Source organism: Heloderma suspectum, chromosome 1 (assembly GCF_057233095.1).
Source record: "Heloderma suspectum isolate Gila_16-S chromosome 1, 16-S_ref, whole genome shotgun sequence".
NCBI lineage: Eukaryota > Metazoa > Chordata > Lepidosauria > Squamata > Helodermatidae > Heloderma > Heloderma suspectum.
This window is the reverse complement of record NC_139458.1, coordinates 213183797-213197171: the sequence shown is the minus strand read 5'-3', so window position 1 is coordinate 213197171 and position 13375 is coordinate 213183797. Positions and strand designations below refer to the sequence as shown.

The window sequence follows — 13375 nt, the reverse complement described above, 5'->3', positions numbered from 1 at the left end:
TTTCTGTGTATTGTGATTCTTCAGTGAAATATATGAATTTCTCAAAGTATAGAAGGCAGATTTTAGAAAATCTGGAAAATGGATTTCTTCTTATGGAAAATTTCTTCTTATGGAAAATCTAATGCTTGAAGTAATGTGAAATTCAGCAAGATTAAGTCACCTTGTTGCATTTCACCATGTTGTCAAATTTTGTTATCCAGCAGGTTTAAGATTCCTTTTGAAATAAAATAGTATGGAAAAACAGTATATTTCTTATATTTCCACTCAAAAGAAGAAAGTACAGACTTTTCAGACTTCAAAGTTTGACTTTACCAATTCAAACTGTTAATATATGGAAGTGCTAAGTTCTTTACAAAAATACATAAAGCCAACGTAACTAATGTGAAAGTACCCAGAAGACAGTCTTGAAGTCACAACAAAACCTTAATTCTTTCCTACAAAAAACAAAGGCAACCATGCTGGCCATATGAAAAATTCCAAGATTCATATAGAGAGCCAATGTGGTGTAGTGGTTAGACTGTTGGACAGGACTTGGGACTAGTCCCCACTTGGCTGTGAACCTCACTCATTGATGTTGGGCCAGTCACTCTCTGCCTAACCTACCTCACAGCATTGTTGTGAGGATAAAATGAGGAGGAGGAGGATCACATAAGCCACCTTTGGTTCCTTGCTAGAGGATAAAAGGCAGGATATAAATTTAATAAATAAAACAGTATAATGCCTTTGTTAGGCCAACTCAATTTGTTAGGCCAATTCAAAGATCACAAAAAAGGTGCAAGCTTTCAAGATCTCTTCATCAGGCAAGACGTTACAAAAAGTAGTTGGGGAAGGGAAATGTGGAGGAAGGCTGATGTTGTAGTTTCGATGACACGGTCAACAATCTTATGCTGATATCTAAGAAGAGGTGCACACATTCAAATTAGCTCTGCCTGGTGATGTGATGGTTTCAGGTCTCGGTATCCCCAGGACCACTGGGTAGAAGGAAGTTTCAGATAGTTATAGATCCTCCATTTTCTAAAACATAAAATCCATCTGTTAACTCAAAACTCCATCCAGGGAAAACCAGACAGGTTCCTAGTATCCTTAAACCACTTTCGCCAATATGGTACATACTCATTATCATGGCAGCCTTTATACCAGTTAATCCGAACTAGTTCTAACTGGATAAAAATGACTCTATGTATGGCTTGATCACAGGATACAATGGGAAGAGGAGGTAGCTCTTAAGATTACTCTGTGGACTGCAGCTTTTTGCCAAGCCTAATTTTTCAACGATGTAACTCAAGTAAAAAGCCTCATTTATTTCAGCAGGACATTTAGAGAGGGAATGCGAAGGAGCATACATACGGCTTAATTTATAATTGTCTGCCAATGGTTTTAAAGTACTGTTTTTTACAAGAAAGGCTGGGATACACAGTTCTGTGTGCTTCTATGGGGTGGATCACTAATTTCTCCGCTCCCCACAAGTTGCCCCCCCGCCTCATACAACATAGGCCACTTTGGAGGTTGTGTGGCCCTCTAGGAACGATGGGAGGGAGGTGGACAGACCTTTTTGATCCCCAACTGTAGTTAATAAATATTACATAAATGTCCTTCGGTTACTTTGCTACCGTTTTTCATTTCCCAAAATCTTTGTGACTGCTCACACTTTGTTATGGGAAGCCTTAAATTCCCCAGGGTGGGTGAGGGAAATTGGCATTCACACTATTTAAAACTTGTTGGGAATGACATAGATGCTACTATTCTTATACGGATTAGTGGTTAAACAGGGCAGAGTAATGGAATTAACTGTTCCAATTATCAACTAATTTAATTAAACAACAATTAGCTAATTGCCTTTCTCCCAAATTGTTGAGCATGTTCCCAAACAAATGTACTCATTACTAACTTATTGTATGCAAAATGGCAAATTGGATTTAAGCTACTTTTATTAGCTGTGATAGTACTAGTTTTCAGTAACATATGGTATAGGTACACTTACATTAATGCAAGCTTTTGAGTATGATTTGTTGATCAACCATTCAACATGAGAACTAAATAGAAGTGCTAAAGGATTCTAGTGTAACTTATTTACAGGGAAAACAATGCTTTAAGTGTTAAGACTGCTGTTTTTCTTTTGCTTGAGGAAACATCTATACAGCAAACTCCCAATCAATCTTGTTAGCAAGCTAAACATGGCACAGTAGACATGAAAAATTATGCACTAATGGCTGGCATAACTTTAATGCTAGTTTAACATGTGGTCACTTTGCCCCTAAATATTTCTTAAACTGTCCCACTGAGAATGTAATTTTTGAAAGTAATACAGCAATAGGCATGATGCCAACTGAACAGTTAAAATGCTGTCAAATATGGACTATAATAGGTGGGTGGGTGGAATGTCTGCCTGAACTTCCTGTTTCAGCTGCTTTTGCCTCCACTTCTTCCCTAGGACACTCCCTACTTCCCCAATGCTTGTGCTGGGATTCTATACAATAGTTCTATTGTGTTCATCTCTGTATGTCCACTATTCATTCTTTATCATATGCTTTATCATATCTTCTCCCCTCTTCTTAGGGGAGGTGTGTTAGTGGAGGTGATAAATAGATTTAAGGGATTAGAACTGATAGAGTGGCTGAGGAACTATGGACGGAGGTCCATAACATTGTTCAGGAGGCAGCAACTAAATCCATCCCAAAGAAAAAGAAATGCAAGAAAGCCAAGTGGCTGTCTGATGAGGCTTTACAAGTAGCTGAGGAAAGAAGGGAAGCGAAAAGCAAGGGAGAAAGGGGAAGATATACCCAACTGAATGCAGAGTTCCAGAGAATAGCAAGGAGAGACAAGAAGGCCTTATATGAACAATGCAAAGAAATGGAGGAAAACAATAGAATGGGAAAGACTAGAGATCTTTTCAAGAAAATCGGAGATATCAAGGGAATGTTTTGTGCAAAGACGGGCATGATAAAGGACAAAGAAGGCAGGGACCTAACAGAAGCAGATGAGATTAAGAAGAGGTGGAAAGAATACACAGAAGAACTATACAGGAAAGATCTGAATGTCCCTGGTAGCCATGATACTGCAGTCACTGAACTTGAGCCGGACATCCTCGAGAGTGAAGTCAAGTGGGCCTTAGGAAGCATTACTAACAACAAAGCTAGCAGAGATTACAGTATTCCAGCTGAGCTATTTAAAATCCTAAAAGATGATGCTGTTAAAGTGCTGCATTCAATACGCCAACAACTTTGGAACACTCAACAGTGGCCACAAGACTGGAAAAGGTCTGTTTACATTCCAATTCCAAAGAAGGGCAATGCCAAAGAGTGTTCAAACTACCGTACAATTGTGCTCATTTCACATGCCAGCAAGGTGATGCTCAAAATCCTACAAGCTAGGCTTCAGCAGTATGTGAACCGAGAACGACCGGAAGTACAAGCTAGGTTTCGAAGAGGCAGAGGAACTAGAGATCAAATCGCCAACATTCTCTGGATCATGGAGAAAGCAAGAGAATTCCAGAAAAACGTTTATTTCTGCTTCATTGATTACGCTAAAGCCTTTGATTGTGTGGATCACAACAAACTGTGGCAAATTCTTAAAGTGATGGGAGTACCAGACCACCTTACCTGTCTCCTGAGAAACCTGTACGAGGGTCAAGAAGCAACAGTAAGAACCGGACATGGAACAACCGATTGGTTCAAAATTGGGAAAGGAGTACGACAAGGCTGTATATTGTCGCCCCGCTTATTTAATTTATATGCAGAGTACATCATGAGAAACGCCGGGTTGGATGAATCACAGGTCGGAATTAAGATTGCCGGGAGAATTATCAACAACCTCAGATACGCAGACGATACCACCCTAATGGTAGAAAGCAAAGAGGATCTAAAGAGCCTCTTGTTGAGGGTGAGAGTGCAAAAGCTGGTTTGAAACTCAACATTAAAAAAAACTAAGGTCATGGCATCTGGCCCCATCACTTCCTGGCGAATAGAAGGGGAAGAAATGGAAGCAGCGACAGATTTTATTTTCTTGGGCTCCGAGATCACCGCAGACGGTGACTGTAGCCATGAAATTAAAAGACGCTTGCTCCTTGGGAGGAAAGCTATGGCAAACCTAGACAGCATAGTAAGAAGCAGAGACATCACCTTGCTGACAAAGGTCTGTATAATCAAAGCTATGGTTTTCCCAGTAGCAATGTATGGCTGTGAAAGCTGGACTATAAGGAAGGCTGAGCGCCAAAGAATTGATGCTTGCGAACTGTGGTGCTGGAGAAGACTCTTACGAGTCCCCTGGACTGCAAGGACGTCAAATCAGTCAATCCTAAAGGAAATCAGTCCTGACTGCTCACTGGAAGGACAGATACTGAAGCTGAAGCTCAAATATTTTGGCCACCTAATGTGAAGAGAAAAGTCACTGGAAAAGACCCTGATACTGGGAAAGATTGAAGGCAAAAGGAGAAGGGGACAGCAGAGGATGAGATGGCTAGATAGCATCACCGATGCAATGAATATGAACTTGAGCACACTTCAGGAGAGAGTGGAGGACAGGAAGGCCAAAGATTTGGACACGACTTAACGACTGAACAACAACAACAACTGCTGCTGTCAAAAGCATGGAGGCCTCTGTAAAGTACTTTGCAATTTGAGCAAGTTGGGCAGCTTTTTCCAGGTGAATGATTTCAGGTTCCTCATGTTACATTCACCTTCCTCTGAGCTTTTCTCATTCTGACATATTGTTCCAGTATGTTTGCTACATAACCGTATGATGCAGTACAGGTATACTTTTTTTTTAAGAATATGTGAAAGTGGTTCTCAGTGTTGTAATGGAGTGTTCCCTGCCCTTCTAATTGCTGAACCATTTCATCTCTTTCCAGTGTAGACAGTGGAAGCCTTTCTACTATTCCCATCTTCTGTAATCACCACCCTGCTATCATCCTCCACAAAGAAACACTTCAGTACAAACAAGTTACTACCTTAGTAACTAGTTACTATCAATGCAAACAAGCCACAATGCTATGAATTCCACCTATATATCATCATGTGATTATGTGAATAGCCATGTGTACATGCTGAGAAAGATATGAAGCAACACTTCATAGGAACTCACCATTGTTTTACCGCTAAACCTAAATAAAATATTTAATCCTGAGTTTAAAAAAGGAAATATGGGAAGAAATTCTGCTGCTTCCCAATTAAGGCCTACAACACTGGAATCAATATAACTTGCAAAATAAGTATTGTAACTGGTCTAAGACAATGACCAAAAGGCATTTGGTTATGCATATTGCTAAGCAGCTGCAGGCCTAGCCAGGAGCTGTATGACAGCCTGGCTGCAAATTCCATCTGCCTTGCTCTGAACAACTAGCAATATACATGTAATAAGCAAAAGCTAGTACAAGAATGAACTAACCAGACTTCTTGTCCTCCCCATCCCTCTCATTTTAATTACTTTATCTGTTTCCAGTCCCCATATTCCAATCTAAATACGGCATTTTAACTAGAGAGAACAAGGTAACAGACAGAAACTAACTCATTAGAATAGAAAGTAACATGAAAAGGATCTCCATAAACACAGATGGACTACTAAGGAGTCTGCTTATTTAATTCCTCACCAAGTAAAAATGCCTTGGAATCAGTAACTTATCTGAGATGTATGTGTTTTTAAACTAAGACATACAACAATATTTACAGTGCAAGCTTATACAAATCTACTCAAAGTAAGCCTCACTGGGCCTGTTTGCATCTAACAATCCATTGGTTTAAAAACTTGTGGGCTGTCATGTACAAGTGGCTTCACTGCGTGCAGTGCACCCACCTGTTCCACTTTTACCCTACAGCCCATGATCAGCCCCTTCATAGGTTGTTGCGCCTGATGTCCAATCCTGGATGCATAGTTTAGGAACTGAACAACCCAGGGGTTAACCCAACAACAAACCATGGATATAGGATTGCGGCCTCAATGTCCCACCTTAGCATTTTTTCTGAGGACTGTGTCATATGATCATCTATTAAAAAATGTCCCCACAGCAAACACTATAATGTTTGAAAGGGAGATAACTTTGCAAAACTGCCTACGCGTATGTTGAAGACTTGCATCTCCCAGTCAAATGTCAGTGTCTATAAGGTTCTAAATTCCCTGAAAACATCTATTGTCCATGTTGCTTATCACACAGCCCCAAATAAGACTTAGCCTGAATTTACCATTTGTAGAGGGCGGAGAAGCAAAAGTACCCAATGTGCAATGTACAATAAAATCACCAAGAACACATGTATTTAAGCTGTCAATTTAAGCTGTGAGAAGCAGGGAAGGCACCTCTTACAAACAAAAGGTTTTGATATATGGGATTTTAGTGTTTTGGGGAAGTTTGGACAATCACGGGGAAGAGAAGCCATCATAGCTTTTCCCCCTGCCCATGCCGCACACATGCATCTGTGGTTTACATAATTACCCATGCTGCAATGTGGGTTGGTGTGTCATGGCATGGCACAAGAGCTTTGTCCCCACCCTACCACATGTTGTGGGTTGTAGTGTGGGTATGAAGCCACCCCCACTGTGCTGCATACTGGGTTCGCACAACATGGCAATTATGTAAATGGCTGCACATGGCATGCAGGGGAGTGGGGGGAGAAGCTGCAATGGCTCTCTCCCCGCCTCCCATGAGAGTCTGAATGCAGTGATTGTGTCAGGCACTTTCAATAGAGAGGGTATTCAAAATTTCTTTGAATGTTGTATTTTTTGTTGTTGTTTTTCTCATACTCCAGAAGTAGAATTATAGAGATTGTGATCAGATATTGCTGCAGTCTTGGGTCCAGATTAACGTCCCTATAAACTAGTTATGTCTCTAAAAGATTGCTGCACTTTTGTCTTGCTGTTGCTCTTCTGAACATCACTGTTAAAGAACAGCTCTGTAAATTTCAGGAGTCTGAATTAGTGTTACTGAGCTATCATGATAGCAAAAATAATGGACACAATCCAACCAAAGTTAACCAATTTCGGCTACAATCCTGTATGCATTTATATGATAGTAAAACCCACTGAATTCAATATGACTTACTTCTAAGTAGTACAAGCACAGAATCACAATGTGAAAGACCTGCTGACTTCAAAGGGGGATTTGAGCACATATTTTACTCTTCCATTACAGCTAATGGGGCTTTAAAAGTTCTTAACTTTGGCTGGAGTATGCTCAATACTTAACGACACTCTACACAAAATTTTCTATTTAACAGGTCTGCATGAACTGTGCAAACCAAGTCACTGGCTTACCATCTCTATAAGAACTAGGCCCAACTTGCACAGTTTTTTGGAGCCTAGGCTATATGAGATATTGAGAGAATTTCAGTGTATATATGTACAGGACCTCACCAGTGTAGGCTGATCATAAGCATGTTTACCTATATGTAAGCCAACTGAGTTTTCTCCCAGGTTAAGTGTGCATAGCACTGCAGCCTTGGCATCTTTCAACTGAAAAAACTTTTTAGATCTCCCTCAAAAGCAGGGATGGGGAACGTTTGCCTCCAGGCTGAACCAAGCCATATAGCCTTGCAACCCCACCTGTGGGCTCCCCTTTGTTGACCCTAGTTTTGCCCCCACTAATGGCAAACAGCTGGTGCTTAAAGTATGGGGTGGGGAAAATTGGACAGGTAAGAAGTGAAAGGGGTTTGTTTTGTTGCAGGAGGGGTGTTTGTACACTGAAGAGTGTCAGAGCAGCCAATGGATTTGAAGTGGAAAGGGGAACATTTTGGATAGAGGAGGCAGGAGGTAAAGAGGCAACAAAAACACTTTTGGAGGGGGAGGATACTGGAGAGTGATGGATGTGTGGTTAAGTGGGGATGTGGTGTGTATGTCTGGGGTGCGGAACTTAAGATTCCTCCCCCCTCCCCACAGAGAGAGAGACACACACAGAGATCACCATTACTCCACACAGTCTTGCTTAAAATACTTAAGAGTAATGTGTGTGGTGGCTCTGGTCCTGCCTGCTGCCTGCATTTAGCCCCCAAGTGATTACCCCCAAGGTAATACAACTCTTGACAAAAAAAGTTACCACCCCACCTCTTACCTCCATGATTGTAAATATTGGATTAGCCTATGGTCCACAAATGGGTACACTGTGTTGGACAAGTTCCAGCAAGAATAGAAGTCCAGCAGAAATTATAGACTACGCACATATGCGAAACCTACACTCAACTCTACGGATGACTGAAATGGCTGTAACACAGCCAATTTCCAGCATCTGTATCTCGGTCAGAGCATTTTGCAGGCCACATTCTGTTTCCCAGCACTGAAGATGACAGCACTGTCGATTGCCAGTACACAGCAGCCAGAGAATGCTGCAGATGGAATTCTGCCTTCTGCTTGGTCCTAGCAAGAGGCAGGGTAGTTTAACTTTGGCAAAACATTTGATTCTGTAAAGCCTAACATTAGCCAACAAACTCCTGCATTTGGCCAATTTCTAGTTTTCAAAAATGGATGATTTGGAAAGTCCAGTTAAAATTTAAGATGTTATGGATTAGAAACATATGCTTCCAGAAGCTAGTGCTACCTCACATGTTTGGTGTCTGACCACTAGCTCTGATTAGATACCACATAAAGATAACCAGGAGTGGCCAGCGTGGCCTAAAATCATCCATTCAGCAATCCTACTAAGAAGCCATCTATTCTCTTTAGAAGACTTATTCTCCAGGAGGTCAAAAATAGTGTACTTGCCAACTAACAAGGAAAGCAACACTACTCCTGCCAAATATGCAGGACTGAAGGGAAGTTTGACAAGAATAACCAGCATTAGCAGACAATGCTGCCAAATTCAGAAGGGAAAGCCTATAAAAGGCTACTGCTTCAGAACTAGATCCAACCTGTTAAGTTTGCAGCACAGTAGAATCTTTTTAAGCGAACTCATGCAAAGAAGCCTCCGTGGAAATCAGTGGGAATAAATACTAAGTAGTTTAGGAATGGGGTGCACAATTCAGTGACTTACATAAATTTGTCAAACATATTAAAATAATATATCCAATATTGGACAATCAAGAATCAGCACTAATTAAAAATGGAAACAGATCATCTGAGACATTCTGAAATATGATGCCAATGCTGAATTGGAGATATCAGATAATACCTCACCTGATAGACACAATGATCATGAAGCAAGAGACAAAAGCTAATGTCAGTTTAAAACCACTGCACTGTTACAATTGCCTCAACCATAACACAATTTTAGCTAAACAAATAACACTTTGAAATGCAGCAAAATGTGTAGTTTTGCACTATAAATCTTTGAACAGTGTTCTGGCAGTAATTTGCATAAGATTATACTGAACTGGATAACATAAAAGTACACTAGTCTTTTTTAACGGTATAACTTTTACACACACACAAATACATACACATACAGAAATCATAACCTCCCTTTACAAACAACAAAGTGTATATTTGTTTCTGAAAAGACAGCCTAGAAGTTTCTCAACTTTGAAATACATCAGACCTCATCACTCAAATGTCAGACATAAAACACAAATTAATGTATATAATGACCGAAACACTTGTAAAACAGTTTGAAAATATATTAAAACTCCACAACTATCAAAAGTTATTGAAAACATTTTATTCTTCCCCATGTTGCACTGATATAAACAAAGAAACTGAAAAAAGTACGTATGTTACATGTACTTGTATTTAATATTTCCTGTATATCACCTTGGACCCTAAACATTTATTATCCTCCCACCTATTCCTTTACCTTATCTTGAGCAAGAAAGATTCAGTTCTGCCAGAGCCATCCCATATCAATTTCAGCTTGCTTGCACAGAAATACTAACCATTCTATGAGAGTTTGCCTACATTTTCAGAACTTACTAACTTTACATTAAACTTCTGAGGCAAAGGGAGGGGAACCAAATACTCCCGTTTTTATTCTGAAATAATACTTTAAAAAAACACGTATTACATACTCCTTTTTCACCTTTTAAATCGCATCTGAGCTTCAACGGGAAAAAATACACAAACCATCTGCTTTTCAAAAAAAATGAAGTATGTACAGCCCCACATCTCTACAAAAGGCGCCGTTCTAAAAATTACACTTCATAAAAACGTACTGTACTTTTCTCCCCTTCTCTTTCTCCTCCTCCTCCTCCTTCTTTCTCTCTATACTACCTCCAAGATGGTAGGAAAGTTGTTGTTTTGGAGGGCAGAGGAACCGCTCTCTGGTGTTATGTCCTCTCAGTGCCTGTAGTGGTGCTGTAGGAGGCTGCTACGCTCTCTTCTTGAGCAGCCCCAGCAGTCCTGCCTTCTTTGCTGGAGAATATATTCAGGGATTCCCCTTAATAATCACCTACCCTCTGAGCACTTTGTAGTTTTAAAATAATAAAGAGCTCCCGTTCAAAGCTTTCTTCTCTTCTAAAAGCAGGAATCTTTCTCCTCAGAGCCAGGGGGGCAGCAACAGCTCCTCAGCACTGAAGCAGCTCCGAGTCCATTCCCCGGTCCCTCTGCTGGGGAGGAAACTCTGGTCTGTCAGCCCAACAGAGGGAAAGGGGGGAGAGGAGAGAGAGGAGAGAAAAAAAAGCAGCTGGAAAGGTAAGCCAGGCCCGGCCTCCATCCCCGGGCTCTCTTAGAGCGGCAGGCGGCGCTACATGCGCAGGGCGGGCGGCCAAGCGGGCTACGCGAGGCCGGGGATTCAAAGGGGCGCTTTGGGCCTCGGGGACTTGAGGGGGGCGGCGGGATTTTGGAAGCCGTGGGGTGCTGCGGCGAGAAAGAGGGGGGGCTGAAACGGCTGGGTCCTTTTACAATGGCAGAAAGAGACGGCGGCACCGGGCTGTATTTGACGGAGAGCGAGAGGGGGGGAACAGGCCGCAACCCAGCGCGGGCCTGTGAGCTCCCCGCCCCCGCAGGGTCCCGCTCCAGCGCTACCCGGCCCCAAACACCAGACACTAAAACGGATTCAGGCGGCATCTTCCCGCCTCCACGCTGCTTTGGGGTTCGGGGGTGGGGTGGCGGGGGTGGCGCCTAAGCCCGGGAGCGCTGACCGAGGCCCTAAGCCGCGCCGTGGACAGGGAGGAGGTGGACGGGGGAGGGGGGTAGACCCTGGGACGGGGGAGGAGGGTGAAGAAGGTTATTAAGCCGACTATTATTTTTTTAAAATTATACTTTTAATCACAATTTCGTACATGCTCCCCGACTCCCAGTTCAGACCGCGGTCGGGTGTGGGGGGGTCCCGACATGGCTTGGGGAGCGCGTTTAGTCTGCCGCCGGCCTTTAAAGTTTAATTTTCGGCACCGCCGCCTTCCCCCCATTTCGAATTCCCCTGTTTATTTTATACTTGTGTATTGCAATAGAACTTGGCCTGAAATAAGTGTAAGAATATTTTACGATCTCTCCTAAATTGTAGCGTGTGTGTGTGTGTTTCGGGGGGGGGGGGGCTTCTCCGTTTTCTAACCCTCCGGTGACCTACCCTTTCTCTTCCTCTTCCTCAGAAGCCGTAACGTTAATTCGAATTTAAACTTGTTATGATAGTGGAAACTTTCCGAGATGCCCCCTTGTACTCGTGCGTTGGACAAAGGGTTAAAGGTTCTAAGTAGAAGGGAGCAAGGGCATTTTGCTACTTAGGTGCTACAACGTCCCCCTAGAAAGAGTCTTGCAGCGCTTGTCATTACCTTGGTTGGTTTAAGGTTTGTTTTAGGGGAGTGGAGGGGGATGTATTATGCTACTTCCCATCCGACTTCTTACTTCTGTAGCTCGTTTTTCGGGACTACTCGATCTTCCCTCTTTTAGTAGTTTGTAGGTGCTGTCACTGGGAGTCCAGCCGTGGTAACGCATGCTGGGTTTGTGCATTAAACCCCAGTTTTGTGAATGAGGTGTATTGCGCAGGCTGGTCTCCTTGGTTCTGATCGTATGTAGTCTGGAAATAATGTATTACCCAAGCCCATAAAATAGAAATTGTGTGGTGTCGGAGTGTGTTGGACAATAAATACATTATACAAGGACATTTTATCGTATTATATAAATGAATGTTGTATTGCTTGTACGGTCAGTGTTTATGCATAAAAGCCTCAAGAGTAAGCTTTTGTTGCAGATTACTCATATTAGTTTCAAAGATGGACCTGTCATTCTGTCTTGATTTCTTGATGCTGGACTTTATCAACATGGAGGGCCACAATGGTCAGATTGCTGGGCTGGTGTTAGGAAACGTTATTTAAAGCAAAGGCAGCCATGTTGGCCGAAAGAAAAATTACAAAATCCGTATAGTGTAATACTTTTATTCTGCCAACTGAAAGATTACAAAAACGGTGCAAGATTTTGAGAACTCCCAGATCTCTTCATGAGGAAACATCTTCGATGTTGCTGTTGTTACATCTTGCCGGATGAAGAGTTCTGGAGATCTAAGAAGCTTGTGCATTCCTTATGATCTTTGAGTTGGCATAATAAAAGATATTACACTATATGGATTTTGAAAAGTTACTTGACTTTCGGTACCCACAGTATATTCATCTAATCTGCCATGAGGTGAACTTTTGGCACGGATACAAAGAATTCGGGATCTCAGAGTTTGTGATTTTGGATTTGTGTTTCTCAGACTGCAGCCCTTCAAGCCACATGTCAAACAGCTTTAGAAACTGGCAGGAGTTGGGATCTGCTCTACAGAGAAAAAGAAAGTTAAAAAACAACAACCCTGTGTGCCTGCAAGCCAGCCCCTTGATTTGTATGCAGAACATATGCAGAGTAGAAGCTCATCCCATAGAGGGAAGAATCAGATATATCCGATTAATTTTTATAAGGTGTCTAATGGAAGACCTTATGCGTGTGGGGCATTTTCTTTTTAATCCTGCCAGAGAGACTGGCTGAATCTACACATAGCAGTTATACCATTATCATACCGTTGTCATAACTATTGACACCAGTGGGCACCAATAGTTATGATAACGGTATGATAACGGTATAACTGCTGTGTGTAGATTCAGCTTCTGAATTCAAGTGTGTTGTGCAAAGCCCTCACACAAGTACATCCCCGTATTAATACAACTCGGAGCTGTAGCTCAAACCAACACAACTTTGTCACACCTTCAAATGTTAGGCCTAAATTGCAACCCAAACCCATTCTAAGCCTAAACATGATGGGGAAGTTTCATTACAGCCATTTTGTCTGCGCTAGGTTAAGGCCTGATTTATATTTTCACAAATATATTTAAAATCAAAGTTAAATAACATTTAAAGCAAACTTACTTACGTGGCAAAGAAAAAAGTATTCTTGTGTCTGGATTTTTATTTATTATTTATATAGTGCCATCAATGTGCATGGTGCTTCCCAGAGTACAAGAGGACAGGGTTCCTACTTGCCATCTGTCCTCCCATTACTTAAGCTTAAGTATTTCAGTATTTAATAGTTTAATATATAACAACAGGTGAATATATTATA

At 41.8% G+C, this 13375-nt stretch overlaps 1 protein-coding gene across 2 annotated transcripts in view; it reads left to right on the top strand.

Annotated features, from left to right (window-relative positions):
- Positions 1-10486: 10486 nt before the first annotated feature.
- INO80D (INO80 complex subunit D) overlaps positions 10487-13375 on the top strand; it is a 40056-nt gene continuing 37167 nt past the window's right edge. For both annotated transcript variants that reach the window (XM_084818463.1, XM_084818454.1), the window contains exon 1: positions 10487-10539. The gene's annotated coding sequence lies outside the window, so the exon portion shown is untranslated. The remainder of the gene's footprint in view (positions 10540-13375) is intronic.